The 17655-nt window shown below is 37.9% G+C and overlaps 1 protein-coding gene across 1 annotated transcript in view; it reads left to right on the top strand.

Annotated features, from left to right (window-relative positions):
• The window catches only part of ROR2 (receptor tyrosine kinase like orphan receptor 2), a 149778-nt gene that overhangs the window by 58466 nt on the left and 73657 nt on the right, over positions 1-17655 (top strand). The gene's annotated exons all lie outside the window — the stretch shown is intronic.

Below are 17655 nucleotides of genomic sequence, written 5' to 3'. Positions count from 1 at the left end.
TTGGGGAGGAGCAGATCTCCTTCTCCTCATTACAGTGCCATGGTACATTGCAATACTTTTGCCAGTTACACTGGTGGTTTTACATTGCAGGAGGAATCAGGAAGAATCTTCTGCAGTAAGGTACAAGGATTTTATTTACAAGAAAGTAAGTGACTTTGACAGGAAAAAAAAGGTGCTAGTGTTAATGCAGTATAGGAGAATCAAATCTGCTAGTTTTCATTTGTGTTGTAGATCTGATTTTGATTTGTATGGAGATGTACTGAAGTAAGTGTAAGAAGAAAAGAAAAACAGAAGGATAGTGAACTATGCTGTATATTACTGTAACTTTCTTGTTTGTCTGCACATCCTCCCCAATCAGCATGTTAGGTATGGTAAAATATAGGACCAAGTCTTAATCATAGCACCATTAACTGAAGCCTAAACTTAGTCTTTGAATCCTCCTTTTTTAGCCCACCCATAAACAGAGAAGTTGTGCCAGCAGACATAAGGCAGAGCAGCATTCTTGGGTTGAACTGGAAAAGCAATCATTTCCTGGCAGAGAACAAACTTGGTCAAGTTATAAAGTGGTTTCACTTGAACAGAGCCCGTGCTATCAACTTTTATTAGGGTACTGTTTATCTTGGGCCTTGTGGGAGTAAAGAGAAATGGAAATTTTAGGTAAACGCTTGTGCTGCATCTAAAGGTTTTGCCTTTATGAAGTATGGGACTGGGGAGAAATGTTTCATTTCATTTTGAAATCTCTTTCTTGTCAATTCAGAAATTGCCTGTTGACAAAATAATGTGTTAAAAATATAGAAAATGAAGAAGAGTAAATCCATTCAGAAGCCCACTGCTGCTTTGATAGATGAGCTTAAGAATTACGTGATGCATTTATCTGAAAGTTAAGCTGCACACTTTTGGAAAGAGAAAGGGCCTGTGTACAGATTTAATTACAACACTAAAACCCATGACCTGTGTGCTCTACAGCAGTGCTTGCTCTGGCCTAGCTGAGGAAAACATTGGTGCTTGGGATTCACAGAATCACCTTTTTCTTTAGCCTCTTCACTCCCAGGCCCAAAAGTCATTACATCCAGGCAAGGGTTTTTATCCTCAGATGTGCTGCATCGATCTGCCCTAGGAGTGCTGAAGTCAGCTAGTAACCTCAGCCAGACTGAGCTGTGACTTTCCAGAGAAGTGTTTGGTTGTCTCCAGGTGACATACCCCAGAGCACCAGTGCTATAGGCATGGAGCAGAGCCACCCAAGCTGATGGTGCCCTGAATTAGCCCACATTCAGCACATGTTTAGATTTGATGTTACAGCTGATCTAATATTGCTGCTGCTAGAAGGGGCAATCGCATTCCCTCTGACCCCAGCTGTTTTGCTCTGGTGCCATTTTCAGAGCAGCATTTTTCTAGAGTCTCATATGAAACAGGACCCTGTGGCTGGGGTGACACACTCGTCACCTTCTCAGTCAGGAAAGATCTATCTGGGGAATATCCTGCGTGGGTCAGTCCACATCTGCAGGATGAAGTGTGAAGCGTACTGCTGGCTTCTTATTTCCTCCTCATTCTGGCATTAATCATTCTGGTTCTTGGTGGTCAAACTCTGTACTGTCTCAGGAACTCCTTTTTCACAGCCAATAAGTTGTAACAGGGATCAGCTGGAAAGGAAAGAGCAGAAGTCCAAATTCTTTATGAGCTGTTGAACCCAAGGGGAAAAAAGCAAGTTTCCTAGCACTACAAGGAACCTTTTGCATCACTGAGCTGTTTTCTGCTGTTGAAGGCACTGTGCCATATAGTTCCTTCCTTAAAGTTATCAAAGTCAGTATGAAAACCAGCTAGTGTTTTCTTGCCTCTGCTACTCCCATTGTAAAGGCTGTCCTAGGATTTGATTGCTTTAACAGACAGGAACCTTCACTTTTGAGCAGAAGTTTATCCACTCCTCAGTTTATCTGTTTATTTTTGTGCAAGCAGTTACTTTTCATCCTGTGCTTACCTTCCTTGAACTTCCATGAAGAGAAGATATGAGTTCTCTTTGGTTTTGTTTTGCTGTGGGAAACAAGCAAATCTGGTTTTTATGTACTCAGTAAGTTCTGTCTCTCAATTCCTTTTTCTCCATCGTTCTATTTTTCTGTTTAATTCTTTAATGTATGTGACATAAATTCAAGGATCTATACAGAACTTATACTTGTTCTACAGTGTTTCACCTGATATGTTTAAGAATTTTATTTTTCTGTTTTACGTAAGTATTACTAGAGCATTTAGGCCAGTCCTTAACTAGATTAAATTATGAGCTCTCAATAAATTGTGAAATTTTATATTATTTCCTAATTCATTGATCTCATTATTTTGATACTGATTCATTCAGTTCTTCTGATCCAGATCTCAAGGCCATTCCTCTTAGGCGTTTTGTGGATCCATCACTGTGCACTGTGATTAAGTTACTTCACATCAAAGTTATGATATTTCTTCTAGCTTTATCACTAAAAATATTAAGCAAGGTTGGACCAAGCACTAGTGAGTGTTGGATCTCTCTAATGATTTCCTGCCAGTCATTTGACCTGTTACTTATTGCATCTATTTTTCATCTTGCTCTTGTAGTATGTATCATTCATCTGACACTGAATATAAATTATTTGTCAAATGTTTTACTTAAGCAAAACAAGGATATTGTCTATAAAATAGTGCTTTTATTAGAAAAGGCTACCCAGTAAAACAGATAGAATGATTATAGATCCTGTTATGATTTGTTTTGCTTGCAATTGATCTGCATATTAATTATTCTTTCCTTGAAATTCTTTTCTGAAGTCTTGCCTATTAATGAAACTCAGGTCTGAAAATTCCTTGGTCATATTTCATTACTTCTTATTGTTTACACCCTAAATCCTAGCTATAATATCAGACACAGCACTCTGAATCACTTCTTATGCATACCTGATTGCTTTTTCATCTATATTAGGACTTGCTTTCTCTTCTCAACTTACTATTTTTTATTTATTATTACTGTACTCTTCTCTGCCAGATTTACCATTTATTGTGTAATAGGTGTAGAAATCACAGAGATATATCTCAACCTTTCCCCCTTTGCTTAGTGTAAAGCTCCTCACGTCAGTCATGTCAGCCTTCCTTAGAGAAGGCTGTATCCGCAGGCTGAGCTGAGCCTCTTCTCCTGCTCATGTTTATGTAATGCCTAGCTTTCCAAGGCTGGCAAACACAAAGGTAATCCAAATTGTACAAAAAAATGTAACTTCCTATAGTATTCAAGCCTCTATAACAGGAGAATTGCAGAGCCTCTCTGCTGTTCAGCCTGCTCAGAAAAGAAAGGATAGGAGTTCCAAAATAAATTTGATCAGAGCAAGGGTTTTGTTGTACTGTGGCATTGTCTGCATTTTGTCTTTTGAAACAGTCTTTTGAAGACTCAGCCTGCTATTTCTGGAATTGCTGTTTTCCTTTCCCCATGTCCTTCAGGAATGGAAAGAGGGTGCCCTGAATGGAGGTAATGCTGTGAAAACTGCAGAGCAGATTTTCACTTTCTGTGTTAAGATAAATGTAATAATAGGGGAGGCAGAATTTTATAGTGCATAAATAAGAAGCCGCATACAATGAGAATTTCAGGTTTTCCAAAGAATATTGTCAAAACATGGAACAAGGAGCATAAAGGGAAATGAAGAAGCTACCTCTGCAGGATCAGCAAAATGCCTTTGCAGTATTTTTTAAGTCCAGATTTGTCAGCAGTAGGATGTGTTAGATTTTTTCTAGAGGATTCCTCCTGCACGTCATTAGGTTCATAGCTTTTGCTTTCCACATAATACAGGCGAAGGTTTGCAGCAAGAACAGGCATATATTTATGGCATAGTCTACTTTGTACTCGATAATCATGAAGCCCTTTCCATAATATTCTGTCATTTTGGATGGGTGAGGATATGTCATGCCTCTACTACCTGTCAGGTAAGATATTGCTGTGTGCTGTGCTTGGATCAAAACTGAAGGTTGTTTCAGCTGGTGCAGAACAGAGTTCTTTAATTCTTGGATATCAGTCTTTCATTTATGTTTGATCAAGTTGATAATTTTTTTTTTTTTGTACAGGCTGTGAGTTCCTGTAGTGCTGTCCTTTATTTTTTAATTTTTTAATCTCTGATTTTGATATAATTGGATTGCACATCTGGCTAAAGCAAGGCTTTTGATCCCACTGCAGATTTAAAATCAGTGTTTGTTCAAATTTACTTGTAATTATATACTTAAATTGCTTGAAATTCTCTTCTTATAAATATATTTTTTTCAAAGGTCCTGCCAAGGAAGTTAGATGTTCTTGAATGAGTGTGTAATAAAGTTCCCTTAGTCACAGTAGAATTTTGGTAGTTCTCAACTGCAGAAAGTAAAATGCTTTGTCACAGTAGTGAAATGAATATAAAAACTCATAGTAGCAGAACTAAAACTCAGTCACTAACTTTTGGGGATCTGAAGCAAAGAGATGAAATTGTCCTTCTCTAAGTGAAAAAATGCTCAACAATAATATTCTGTTAAAAATAAAATTGCTAATATGCATGATGTGGAGTTAAAAAATATTCAGCTTTCTACATAAAGATGATACTTCGTATATTGGTCATGTTTTCTGGTGAGAGGGACAGTCAATAAGTTCAATTACATTGAGAATTTGGGGGGTTAAGTAGTCTCTGACATTGACCTTCATTTGGAAGGCTGTGGAGGAAGGGCCATAGCAGGAATTCTCGTGAGGGCTCTGTAGTGAGCGTTTATGAGAATACAGAACAGTATGTTGTTAAGAGTGAAATGAAAGCAGAAAGAAACTAAAAAACTGTGATGTAAATGGAGAACATAGTGTCTAGAGACCTCTGAAAAGAGGAGAGGAATCTGGCGTAAGGAGTGAGAGGCATGGCAGGAAGTGTGTGCAGAGTAGCTGCCTTCCTGCCAGATGAGGGCATGAGGTAGAAAGGGCACTGGCACCTGGCCACTTCCTGAAAGACAGTGTGTGCAGGTGACTTTTCCTTCTGATAGTAAATTTGTGCTTTGTGTAACTTCAGAGTACGTTTTTAACCTTAAGGGAATGAGAGAAATGTGAAGACTGCTAGGTTCTCGGGTCTTTCTCAGATTAGATTCTGTTTTATTTACTGAAATTAATTGATCCAGTGTGAATTATTATAGTTTTGATGTCCTGTCACTGGAAGAACAATCTCTGCCAAAGTTTTGCTGTATCCAGTACAGTCCACAGACACTTGGACCACAAATTACATATAAATATATAACTCTTTTAATGAATCCATGGGAAACAGTGGGGCGGGTGTTTTTTTTTGTTTGTTTGTTTTTGATTTTTTTTTCTCAAGGCTTTTGTTTTGTTTTGAAGGTCATAGTTATTAAAAGATGAGGTTTTAAGTGAACAATGTCTTTTCTCAAAGTTGGGATATTTCTAAGCCATTTCATCAGTGATCCAGCTTGCACGAGCATAGCTGCAATGCCTGGAAAATACTCTGTGGAGAGGAAGGATAGAAATTCTTACACTAACTTTACTGATGGTGAAAATACACTGCCTTATTCTACTTTTAAAGATATACATTGCTTTATTTGGAATGGAGAATAAAAATAGCCCTGATTTAGCCAGTATCTCACTAACACCAATGAGTGTTTCCTCGCACTTCATCACAGCACAGGACTCGCTGGGCAGGCGATGATGTGCAGCTCCAGGCACTCCCTGCCTGGCAAGAGGTTCTTCACGGGAAGACTGTATAGTTTCATAGCTATATCCTTTTCTGGCAGTGCTGCTCTGCACTACAGCCACTGCTTTCCACTGCCTATTCCAGTCGCTAGAGATCACATCATCAACTGGCACAACAGGGTGTGCAGCCGTGCAGTGAACTGGACTGGAAGACTGATTTGCATTAAAAATAACTTTTTAATCTCTTGCTGTGTTATTTTTAGCCCGGTTAGTTGCTTGACCTAAGTCACAGCATGGCTGGATAAACTGATACACTGCTGCCAGAGTCCTACTGGGAAAAAGGAGTTGGGATAGGGGAGATAAAGACTCCCCTGAGAGGGGCTAGGCTGACAAGCAGACTGCACAGGAGTGTTGTAGGTTGTTGCAGATGTGAATGTGCCATTAATAGAGAGATCTTAATGTGAATTGAAAGAAGCTTGAAGAAAAGCAGCAAAAATAATCAGATCTGTGTATTTGTGTACAAGTGCATGAAGGGGATTGGTCCGGTGTAAGCAGCCAGAGGAAGTGAGGGTGGCATAGGAAGGTGCAAGTGCAGAAATACTGGAATGGTGTAAGCATCACCGATGAAAAGGGCTATAGTTAAATTACAGAAAATAACAATAAACTTATCTGGGTTTGGGTTTGGTTGGTCTGGTTTTGTTTTTGGTTTTTTGGTGTTTTTACTATCAATGCAATGTGTCATAGCATTGAAGGTCTCTGTTTCTGTCAGAAATTGTTTCTTAAAGGAGGTTCAATTTCTTGGAACTCATAAAGCTGAGTTGGATAAAAACTAGAAAACATACTGTATGAAGTAATTCTCCATTGGCAGAGCGATGAATGACTGTGATCTGTTACACATTTACACCTCGGCAACTGTGAATCAAAGGTGGCAAATGCTGTTGAAGACCGCAGCTGCATTTCAGATGGGAAATTCAAGATGCAGAGTATGCTGTGCAATCATGTTTTTGGCCATACCTACTACCTTTCATCTGCTTGCTTGCTTTTACTCCTTCATATTTCAAGCAGTCCTTTGCAACAGTCAACTATGAATGAGATGCTGGGCTGGATTCCACTGAGGGTTGAATTCACTTCAGAGGTCAGAGTGTTATAGTGAAGCTACACTATCTGTTTATAAAGCAATCCTCCTTGCGGAGACAGAGTTGCTGGTAATTGGAGTATTTTGAGAAAAGAAATTTCAACTAGTTTCCTGCACAATGCTGAAATGGTTTCTAGCTTTTACAAAAGAGTGGACATTCCTGGATTGAACCAGGAATGAAGATTTTCTATTCACTGTGGAGTACTTTCAGTCTTGGTTGTCTAGGACAGTAAATGTCTGGTAGGTATTGACTGATCTTTTTGTGCATGAGGGACATACTTTGATTTTATCTTTTTTTTTTCCTTCATTATGTAATGAAAGCATTTTTTAAAAAATCGCAGCTGTGAATACTACTAAAATTCAGTTCCACGCAATGTCCTTTTATTTCCAGTCAGGTTTATTCCTGTCATGTACTTAATAATATAAATATTGGAGATGAAATTGAAGGGCCAAATGGAATGATACTTCACCTATGGTCTAGTCTCTAACAAGCCCAAATCCTGATTTTGATTGTGCCTGGCTTTAATTACGCTGAATTCCTGGAAGCTGCTATCAGACTATTCCATTCTCCAATGGTAAAAGCATCTTGAAACCAAAACATCTCATAAGGTTATGTCTGTATTTGAGTTGGTACTGGAAAAATTAGATTGTATTTGGTTTCTGGATGAAACTCTTATTTCCTTCCTGGCACTGAAAAGGACTAGGTGGTAGGCTTGCTTTTTAACACATCTGTATTAAATATATAATATGGAGATATGCTTTAAATGTAATTGGTTATGGTTTATGTGTAGCTGTGGAATTTGAGAATCGTCTATTGATTTTCTCTTTAAACAGGCTTTTTTACTGTACCAGTGGGGTATGCTTGAGTATTTAATTGTTTTAGAGTCCTCCCTTTTGTCCAGCCTATTTCTCATCCTTCTTGTGTGTTAGCTTATTCTGACATTTTCTTAATTTGAAACCTAATCCATGGTGTAAGTTTTAAGTAGTCATGTGAGTAGTAGTACTGATTGTAACTCAATGTGAAGGACCTTTTCAGAGTCAACTCTTTTGACTCTGTTCTCTCATGATCATTTTCTTTAAAATGGATATGTATCAGTGGTGCTGTACAAGAACAACCTGTTTTCTTCTTCTTGTGGTTACTTGTTTCTGGCCTAGCTTGTAAGCATGACTATAAAAGGAGAAACGTGTTGGACTTGTCCTGACTTTGATAGCTCCACCAGCACAGGTATTCCTAGTCTCATATATTTTAAATTCCTTCTGATTTCTGTAAAAACTGAAAATTGTGGGGCTTATTACATGTTTAAATAGTTCCTGTAAGAGATAAAACCACATGAGTTAATTCTGCTACTACTGACTGTGTATCTGGTGCTCATTTTTGATTCAGTTGTCTTTCTTTGTGCTGCAGTGAAGAGGCAGACTCTAATAATTGGATGATGTGGACAAGAAATAGTGGTTTATATTGGCTGTTAAATTAGGTATATTCTAATTCTCTTTGGATGCTCTTAGCCATTGCAGGACTGTACTCTCTGATATGAGAGAATCAGACACATGGTTAGGTTAGATTAAGAAACCAATTACTTTATGCTACATCTTCAGTTCTTACTGTACTGAATTTGTGAGCCACATAGTCTGCAAAGGGTGGTTTGAATGGTAAATCAGTAATCCCATAAGACCTTTCTCTTAGACTGTAGCCCTTTACTCTGCAGTTTGTTTATTTTTACCTTTTGTATGCAAGGATTTTAAAATAAGCACTATGGTTTTAATTTCACTGAGGAACAGAATCAGCCTGCTGAAATGCAAGATTGTTTACAAAGGTATTTAATCTTGTTATATTTCTTTATTCAGTGCTAGTTCTGAATCCAACATATTCCCTAGTGTTGTAATGGTGTATTATGAATAGTCCTGAATACTGTATGTGGTTGAGGGTATTTTCTATGTGCTACTCCACTGTTCATAAAAGAAGCAATTTATGAGACACAGGTTGATAGATAAGTTAACATCTAATGTAGAACAATAATAAGTATTTTCATGTATGTGTGGTTTGTCATGCCATGTGTTTCTGAATGCTGTGTTGATTTCCTCCAGGAGGATGTAGGTTGCACTGCTGTCAGGCACAAAAGAGGTGTCACTTCGAATGCATCATTAACTGGACTAATACATGTCTTGGAGGGTCTTAAGACAAAAACATGTCTTAAATAACTAAATTTCGTAATGAAACAATTAATGCAATGAAATTTCAGATCAGCAGGGGTCAAGTCCTTCCCCCTGTTCAGTGCCCTCGAAACACTATGGCAGCTCAAACTATGTTTCAGAAATCTTCTTTCCTCTTTGTGAGGCTTCCATTCCTTTTCACCGTTTGCTAAAAGCTTCAAAATTGCATTCTGCAGCCCTCTGGATCTAAAGCACATCCAGTTTTTGCAAGGAAAGGCAGATAAACTCTTCCATTTAAGGGTTTTTTGATATATATGTACAGGAGCCTACTGTTTGGCTGGGTTGTTATTAAACATGCTAAGATTTAGTTTTAGTTGTACAGACCAGGAAAAGAGAAACAACCCACTTCTGGAAAACAGCCTTCAATAACCTTTGCTGCCAGAATAGCCCACTAACTAATTGCAAACACATGGAAGTATTTATAAAGAGCAGGGCATGGACTCGAAAATGACTGATCTGCTGCTCCAGTTTAGCATATATGAATGACAGCCCTTAGTAACCCTGCTCTCTGTCAAAGCAGGTCTGCTTTATCACACTGTGACAAAGTGCAGCTGCTCTGCAGGCAGTGGGCACCCCAAAATATTTCAATAAAAATAGCTCATGCTAAGAGGAAAAAGGTTTTGAAAAGCAGTTGCCTTGCTAAGAATTTAAAAAGGACTGTTTACTTCTGCTTTCTACCAGTGCATTGTCTGTGTTTGAGGAAATTTGAGGAGAATTCAAAAATCTTGCGTATTTCTGTTATCTTTTCAGTGTTATTTGATGCTTAGCAAGAATAAGTAATGGCTGTAATACAAATGTTGGCCTATGCACAGCAGGGCCCTGACATCACAGCCTTAAAGCACTGAATACATAGTTAATTTTCTCTTCCCCTGTGAACTGTTCTCCTGCAGAAGGGTCATGTTTGTATAAACAGAACATGGGGAAAAAAAAAAAGGGACTGTCAAGTTTCTAGTAATTTTCATGTAAATATCGGTTTATTCACTGTTCAGTGGCTGGGGGGTTTGCTGTTTATTTCTTCGTGTGGTTTTTTTTTTAATGTGAAATGATGAGCAAAATATAGGCGTATAGTTACCATTCCTTTGCCACAGCACTGCTGAAAAGTGAACATAGTTTCCATTTTTATTAATCGACAGTATATCCTGAAGACTTTTCATTAGCTTTTGGAGAAATATCATAGTTTATTACCAGCAATTTCTCTTGTAACCATGTACTCAGGGTGTTGTCATGAGCAGCTAGCCAGCCCCCTTTTGGTGTCTATGGAGCCAGTTTTGAAATCTCCGGAGGATTAGAGATTTTGAAACAACTCTTAATGGTATTTGGCATTTGTTCAGCTACCTCTCTCATCACCAGAAAGTACAAAGTTCCTTACACATGCTTAACAGAAAAAAGGGGTTGGAGAGTTTCAAGCTGTCGTTTTAGTGAGGGTCATTTTATTTTATGCTTGATGAAAAATCTTGACTATTTGGGCTGAATTTCCTTACAGTTAAAAGGCAATTGGTATGTCTCCTGTTTTACATAAGATGTGAGTGTATGCTTTCAATCAGAAATATGAGTGACTTATGAATCAGCTTGTGTTTTGGGTATTACTGTCTTCCTTGCTGTAATTTTTCATCATGTGTGATGCATATGAAGAAGCAAAGCCCAGATTTCCTTCAGGTCTGAGGTACTGACAGAAAAATGGCATGCAAGAGCTTGGGAAGAAGGGAGTATAACTGTCTCTCATCTGAGTCCCAGAAGTTTTGGCTTTGTGCTGCCTATTTTCCTGAGAGTTGGATGTTAAAGTTTCCCTGTTGCGAGTATGGATCGAGTTCTATCTGACTTCAGGCTTAGTACTTCCATTATAATAAAATGGCTTCCGTTTTCAGGGTATGCTACTTATGTTTCTAGAAATTACAGAATTTTAATGCAAATCTGACACTGGGGACTTAATTTAATCACTATCTGCCCAATCTTTGTAGTGTATACTTATTTTTCTTTTAGCGTTGGAAGTAACCCTACAATATCAGGAATTTTGGTGTCCCATATACTGCCAAGTCTGTAGTGATTATTTTAATTTATTTTAATTTATTTCATAATATTGTTGATTTAATTATTAATATTAATTATTATATTAAGTATTCTCTACATACAACCAGGAAGTTCCTCACTGTCTTCAATGCCTTGCTTTCTGATCTGATGCATTAAAGAAAGCTGGAAGTTGTGGTAGTGTAACAGACCTTCAGAGCATTTATTGGTGTGCTGGACTATGTAGCATTCAGAAAACCACAATTTACTGAGAGTCTGATAATTTTTCTGTTTATTTTGACTTTTGCTGTTGGATATACAGTGACTAAATAAATCAAGCATATAGGCAGAGAAAGAGAAATAAATGCTTTTTACTCTTTGACCTTGCAGAAGAGAAAAAATAATTCATTTGTTGGAGGAGAAGCTTGGGACACAAATCAATTCCCAACACACAGCAAACTGATTAAGGGAGATGAAAGCATAGTTTCTAGACAAATTAATAAAGGAAAATAACAAACAATAAATTTCATTCCATTAATGTTTTGGAATTAATTAAAAATAAATCTGTCTGAAAAGGATTGACCACTGCATTACACAGAGTATAAGAGGAATTCCTGTTTGTTTTCCAGCTTGGGTACCTTTGCTGTGTTAGAACAAAAGTGTTGTGGTGGCTCCAGCTCTGTGCATGGGTGGGATCTGCATTGGGAATCCCCACTTACATGAGGGTCCTAACCAACACAGAATGGGAATTATTTAATGCTATTTTAATTTTGATTGTTTTAAAAATATAACTTCAGAATATTTAACTAATTTATCTGGTTTTTTCCTACATTGCAGTCCCATTCACCACCATTAAATAACTACTATTAGTTTACTAAAGGTTGTTTCTGTAGTGAACACTTTCAACATACACGTAAATATGCAGCCCTGCCTAGCAAGATTTTTTTTATCACATCATTCATAATTTATCAGTGTTGTTTTCATTTACCACCTGCCTCCCATTATTCCTGTTAAAATGGGCTAATGTTTTTCAGGATTAACTTTCTTATATGTAAAAGGCATAGGGTTGGAGGCGAGAAAGCAAAACATGGAAAATGCCATCAATGTGTAATGTACATACATCTTTCATATTTATTTTTAATTTCTTCTCTTCTAACTTGTATCACTCGTCTTGTTCAGCAAATGTATAACTACTGCAATAAATAAGAAACTTCTCCCATAACAAGGGTCTCTGAGGTACACTGTGACTTTAGAAATAACAGTATTCAGATTTTTAAACATTTTAAACTTACTCAACATTTTTAAGTTCTGGTTTTTAAAAATATTTTATAGCTCTTCAGGAGTCAAAGAGATATTTCATTTGGGAGTCCACTTTTCTGAATAATTTTTACTTCATTTAGGGGCTATGCTTAATGGAAGAGGAAGGTCTTGACAAACACCCGTGTCGTCAGAAAACTGGATCAGTGTTTGGAAATATGATCAACTTTTAAATTATTCATTAAAAAAAATACTCCCAAATGCAGATGAATAAAGTTTTAAAATATTATTCTGTACTCTTAAGTGACATTTGAATTTCAGAATGGGCAGCTGTATTAGCATTGCTTGATATTATATTTTGCAAATTAAAATAATCAGCCAATCCAACCCAGTTAAAAACGCCAAGCAATGAATCAACACAAACCATCCAACAAACAAACAACCAAAAAAGTCCCCCTAAAAAATAAAGACATTTCCAAATTATTAAGTAAAATTGATTTATTTAGATATGGAAGTTTTAAGAATTGTAAAACTAAGTTACTGTTGTAACAGTGTTTGTTACACACCTGAATACTTAAGAATTGTTGAGAGAGAGAAATTTATATACATTTTTGGTGGCATTCTTGAAAAAAAAATCAGACTTCAAGTATGACTGAGGAAACTATGATTTTTTATTTTTTTTTAAAGGGGCTTTCAAAGACTGGATTCATTTAGTTTGGCTACAAAATTAATATGTATTTAAAAAAGCAGAGACTTAAGTGATCGCAGCTTTTGGCTCTTACAGAGAAGGAAATGCCTTTAAAAATTCCATATTGCGCCAAAGTTCATTCTCTGCCTCCCCCCTCTTTCAAGCCTCTGTTTAATGTTGTGTGGAACATCTGTTTGGGGAAAGTAAGAAACAGATTTGTTAACCCTTCATGTCTTAGATGTCCAGGTTTATTGTGAGTGGGTTATTTTCTTACCAGACTACTGTGTTTTGGGTACTTTTTACTGCATTTATTTTTTTCTGCCTTTTTCTCACCACCTTGTTGTTTGTTTTTGTTTAGTATAGGAAACAAAACAAATAATAGCAGAAAAGCAAACATAGCATAGTTTTTCACTGCTTGTAAGAAAACAGAACAGACCATAAAACTAGTGAGAAGTAGGCGCATTGATAGCTATCCTGGACCTTATTGTCTTCATTTGGTTATAAAGGTCTAAAGAAACTTTTCTGTGTCTCTGAATGACATTTTTTGAAGAGGTGCCTTGTGCCTGCATTACAAGCATGCTCTGGATTTCAGTGAATGTGTAAGGGCAGAGACAGCAGGGAACTGAAAAACGAGGCTGCGACTTTGTTTACAGAAGCAAATTCGTTATAGGAGCAGATCATATCCAGTGGATAAGCATGAGGCAACACTTGAGTCTTGTTGGTTGTTAAGCAAATTAAAGGGGTGATCTGGATCTGCAGTCTCAATCTGTTCTTCTGAGCCTGGTGTCTCCACAGCCCTTGCACATTTTCAGTTACACAATTGTTTTTAACCCTGGTTCTTTTATAGAAGAGCTGGCTCCAGTATTTCTTCCACCAGTTTCTGATGCCTGGCACTTGGCTGCCTTTTGCTGGGTGTCCATGCTATGTCTTTTGCTGCTGCTCAGGAGATAAGCCTGAGCTGGCCAGGGCCTCCCCTGCCTCAGACACAGGGTTTTCTTCTGGATCCCTACAGATGTTAGCAGCTGGGTGCTGCTGTTCTTCTCTCACTCAGGGACTGAGGTCCTCTCATCAAATATTCCCAGCTGAATTCAGGGGAGCAGTGGTGTCTCTGAGGTACCTGAGTCTCCAAAGATGTCACTTTCCCAGAAAGCTTTTCTTAAAGCACTTTCTCTTTATTCACCCAAAACAGCTGAAATCCTCACCTACTTGCTGTGCAGTGCTCCAGGTTTTGTTTGTTTCAGGTGAGTCTGCTGACAGAGTTGTGGAACAGAACAGAAAGCCTTCAATATCAAGATAGATGCTTTAAGTTTTCTTTAACTCAAGGTCACTTTTCCACCCAAGTTTATAGCTATTGTTGATTGACACTGAAGATTTAATTAAATTGATCTTTCTGAGACATAACTAATGACATAAGGAGAAAAAGATGGATAAATGGCATGAAAACTCTCTCTTTCCTCATGTTAGTCTGGGGTCCTGCCTTTGGCTTGTGAAGAACATTTATAATGTATATTTGGGATGGATTCTCTCAAAATGTCTGCCTAGTAGCGTAAGAGTTAGCTGGTTTGTTTCTTTCATTTCACAGAGGTAGTGTAGATTCATAATGTTTTGTTAGGTCTTTTAAAAATAGATGAGCAGAAATATGCTTAAAATTCTCATTAAAAATACAAAGTAACAGAATCAGTGTTTAATAATGATGTTCCCAGTTAGCCTGGTCAATACTTTTAAGAATCTACTTATCTGATAAATGATGAGATCTTTTTACAGAGATCTCTAATAAATTTTCTAAAATTGTTGAGTATCAGTGAGAACACATTTCAACCACCAAAACTCTGTTTCTGTCTATTGAGATTTCTTGAGGGGGTAGAGTGTTAAAGATTCCAAAGCTTGTAACTACCACATGTCTATGCTAAAGACAGCATTCAAGAATTTTGAAGAAGCTTTGCTCAGAATATAGAAACATAAATCAAAGGTATAAATGAGAACAGAACCAGAGGCACTGTTGAGTACCAAATCTCCAAGAAACTTGGTTTAGCATCAGTTTGAGCCAATAAATCTGTATTACACTGCATCATTAGATCCTCCAGCTTTTATTCTGAACACAGAGGCAGATGCAGTGCATAAATTTACATGGAAATAAAAGCCCTGTGGTAAGATTGCCATATTCTCAATTCTGAGCAGCTGTGAAAATGGAGTTTAGTGAAGCTGACTTATTTTTAAAGTCCAGCCTATAGCTTCTGCAGTGTTTACCAAGGATCAAGTTTTCATTTTTGTGCTTTAAAACATTCTTTTTAAATAGAGAAAGAGAAAATAAGTCTGCTTAACCAGATAGCCTGAAATCTGTAGTAAATACAGGGAACCGAGTATATTTAAAGTGAGTTCTAGTCAGGTCTTCTAGGTTGCTGTGGCATGTTCTGCTTGAATGACAGAAGATAGATACTGTGTGATCCAACATTTACATTGATGGATCCTGTATTTACCATTTTGTTACATAATGATGGTGCTTTGCCATTTCTTTTCTTCCCCAGAACTGCCCCTGCTTGGTTAGTACAATTATAATTATATTGTTGCTACTGCATAATTACAGTGCTGCAGGGTTTGAATGCTTAGAACCTACATGCTTGGCAAAACACTGAAAATTGAAGTGTGATGGTTCACTGACTGTTAGACCAGTGTGACATCATTGTGGACCCTGTCCATATGTTAAGTCACAGGCAGTGGTCACTGCGAGAGAGTACCACATTTAAAAAAAACCCCATATGAATAAAGACATTGGTTGGTAGAATGTGTCACAGACATTTCTATTTCAAGTGTGGCATGATTTTTTTTATGTGAAGAAGGGGGAAGAATGCATACTGCCTCAAGTGCAGGCCATGTAACCACAGTAACCTGCCTTTAGCAGTATGTATCTGAGCTATGTAGGGTCTGGGATTAGGCAAATATTACTATCACTTCTGATTTGTGTTTAAAAAACGGCTGTATTTCTGATCTGAGTGTGTAGGGTTTATTTCATTTGTACCCAGCTGGAGATGACTTTAACCTTGCCATCCCAAACAGCTTTCGGCTGTTGCAGGATCAATGTTTCCAGATACTTCTGCTCCTTGTCTCTTTTTTTCAGTCCAACAGAAGACCGTTTCTGTTGTTAATATTCTGTGCTGGATACTGGAGAAAAAGGATGTGTCTCTGGGTACAAGAAAGAGGGCTGTTCTCCCTTGCATCTGGCTCTAACCAGTTGTAGCCATGTTCAGTTTTAGGTCAGGTGCTGTGTCACCACTTCTCAGTGCTGTGACTGTCACGATTTTCCCAGGAAAGACTGGGCAAACCTCTTCCCTAGCAAGCTGAGTAGGTGCCCAACTCACTGCAATATGTTCCTGTCAGCCTCTGGAGCCTGGAGGTGCAGGTAGCCACCTTGCACGATACTGAAGGTGAATGGCAGAGTGAGGCTCCTATGTTGTCTAATGTTATTGCTGCATGAGCTTTAGTAAGCCAGAGTTTCCTGAGTTTGATGTTTCGTCTGCTCAGCCTTGAGTCCGAGGAAGGCCAATGCATAGGTCTCTGTAAAAGAAGATGATTATGAGTGGAAAGCAAGCTTGGGGGCAGAGGAAAAGGTGAACAGGTGGAGTTCACAGAGAGCATCACTCAGGGCATTGCTAAGCTCTTCTGTTCCTGCATCCTCTGCCCCAAAACACCAGTTCTAGTGCTGAGCCATCTCCTGCCCTAGTGGAGGTTCATACCTGGTATTGTGCAGTGTCTGCCAAGTGCTTATTGCTGGGAGCAGCCAGACTTCTTTGAGGTCAGCTCAATTCATTAGAGGATGGTGCTAACAATGCCAAGGTCACAGACTCAATCTGTGCATGAGTCATTGACTTAAGAGCTGGACTCAGTGACCCTTGTGGGTCCCATCTAACTCGGACTATTCTGTGGTTATTGTTTTTCTGTGATTTTAGTACGTACTTGGGTCTCATGGTAGAGCAGAGAGAAAAAGCTTAGAAAGCCAAAAAAAGAACTTTTGCTGCTGTCATACTGCATTTATCTTTGGTACAGTTTCATATGTCCTCAGTTTCCTCTTTTGCTGATCCTGTGAGCAAATAGCTGGAAGACAGGGATATCTGTCAGGACCAGTGGTACCTGAGGAGGTCGAGGCTACAAATGTCTTTAGAACAGTACACTCTTATCCATTTTGCAACATTTTTACTACCTAATATGGTATCAGAGCTCAGGCAACTGAAGCTAATTGTATCAGCATAACCAAACGGGATCAGCTTCATACCTTTCAGGTAGCTCATTCTGGTTTGTGAGCAAATTAGGCTTTATAAGATTTTTGCTTCTCCCTGATAACTTAGAATTGTTAAAATTTATTCATATATGATTGTAATAAGTAATTGTATATGATACATACCTATATTTATGGCTCAACATCATATCCAGAGAGTATATTTACAGTAAATACAGCTTTAGTGTTTTTTATTCTGCCTTACCAGGTGGCTGTCTGTATGGACTTTCTTCATTTGAATAGAAACACCTTTATCTTAAGAAATACTGAAAATTTTCAGTGGAGCTGATGGAAATGTACATAAACTGTATGATAGATATGACATACTATCACAGATCAAAACTGTGAGGAAAACCTCTTGTTAAATAAGTGCCAATAAACAGTGCAACAGAATAATATGTTCAGATTTTATACCAATCAGTATTAACATGGAAGTGAATTTT

Source organism: Zonotrichia albicollis, chromosome Z (genome assembly GCF_047830755.1).
Source record: "Zonotrichia albicollis isolate bZonAlb1 chromosome Z, bZonAlb1.hap1, whole genome shotgun sequence".
Taxonomy (NCBI): domain Eukaryota; kingdom Metazoa; phylum Chordata; class Aves; order Passeriformes; family Passerellidae; genus Zonotrichia; species Zonotrichia albicollis.
The sequence above is the reverse complement of the archived record's forward strand: the minus strand, read 5'-3'. Positions and strand labels throughout refer to the sequence as shown.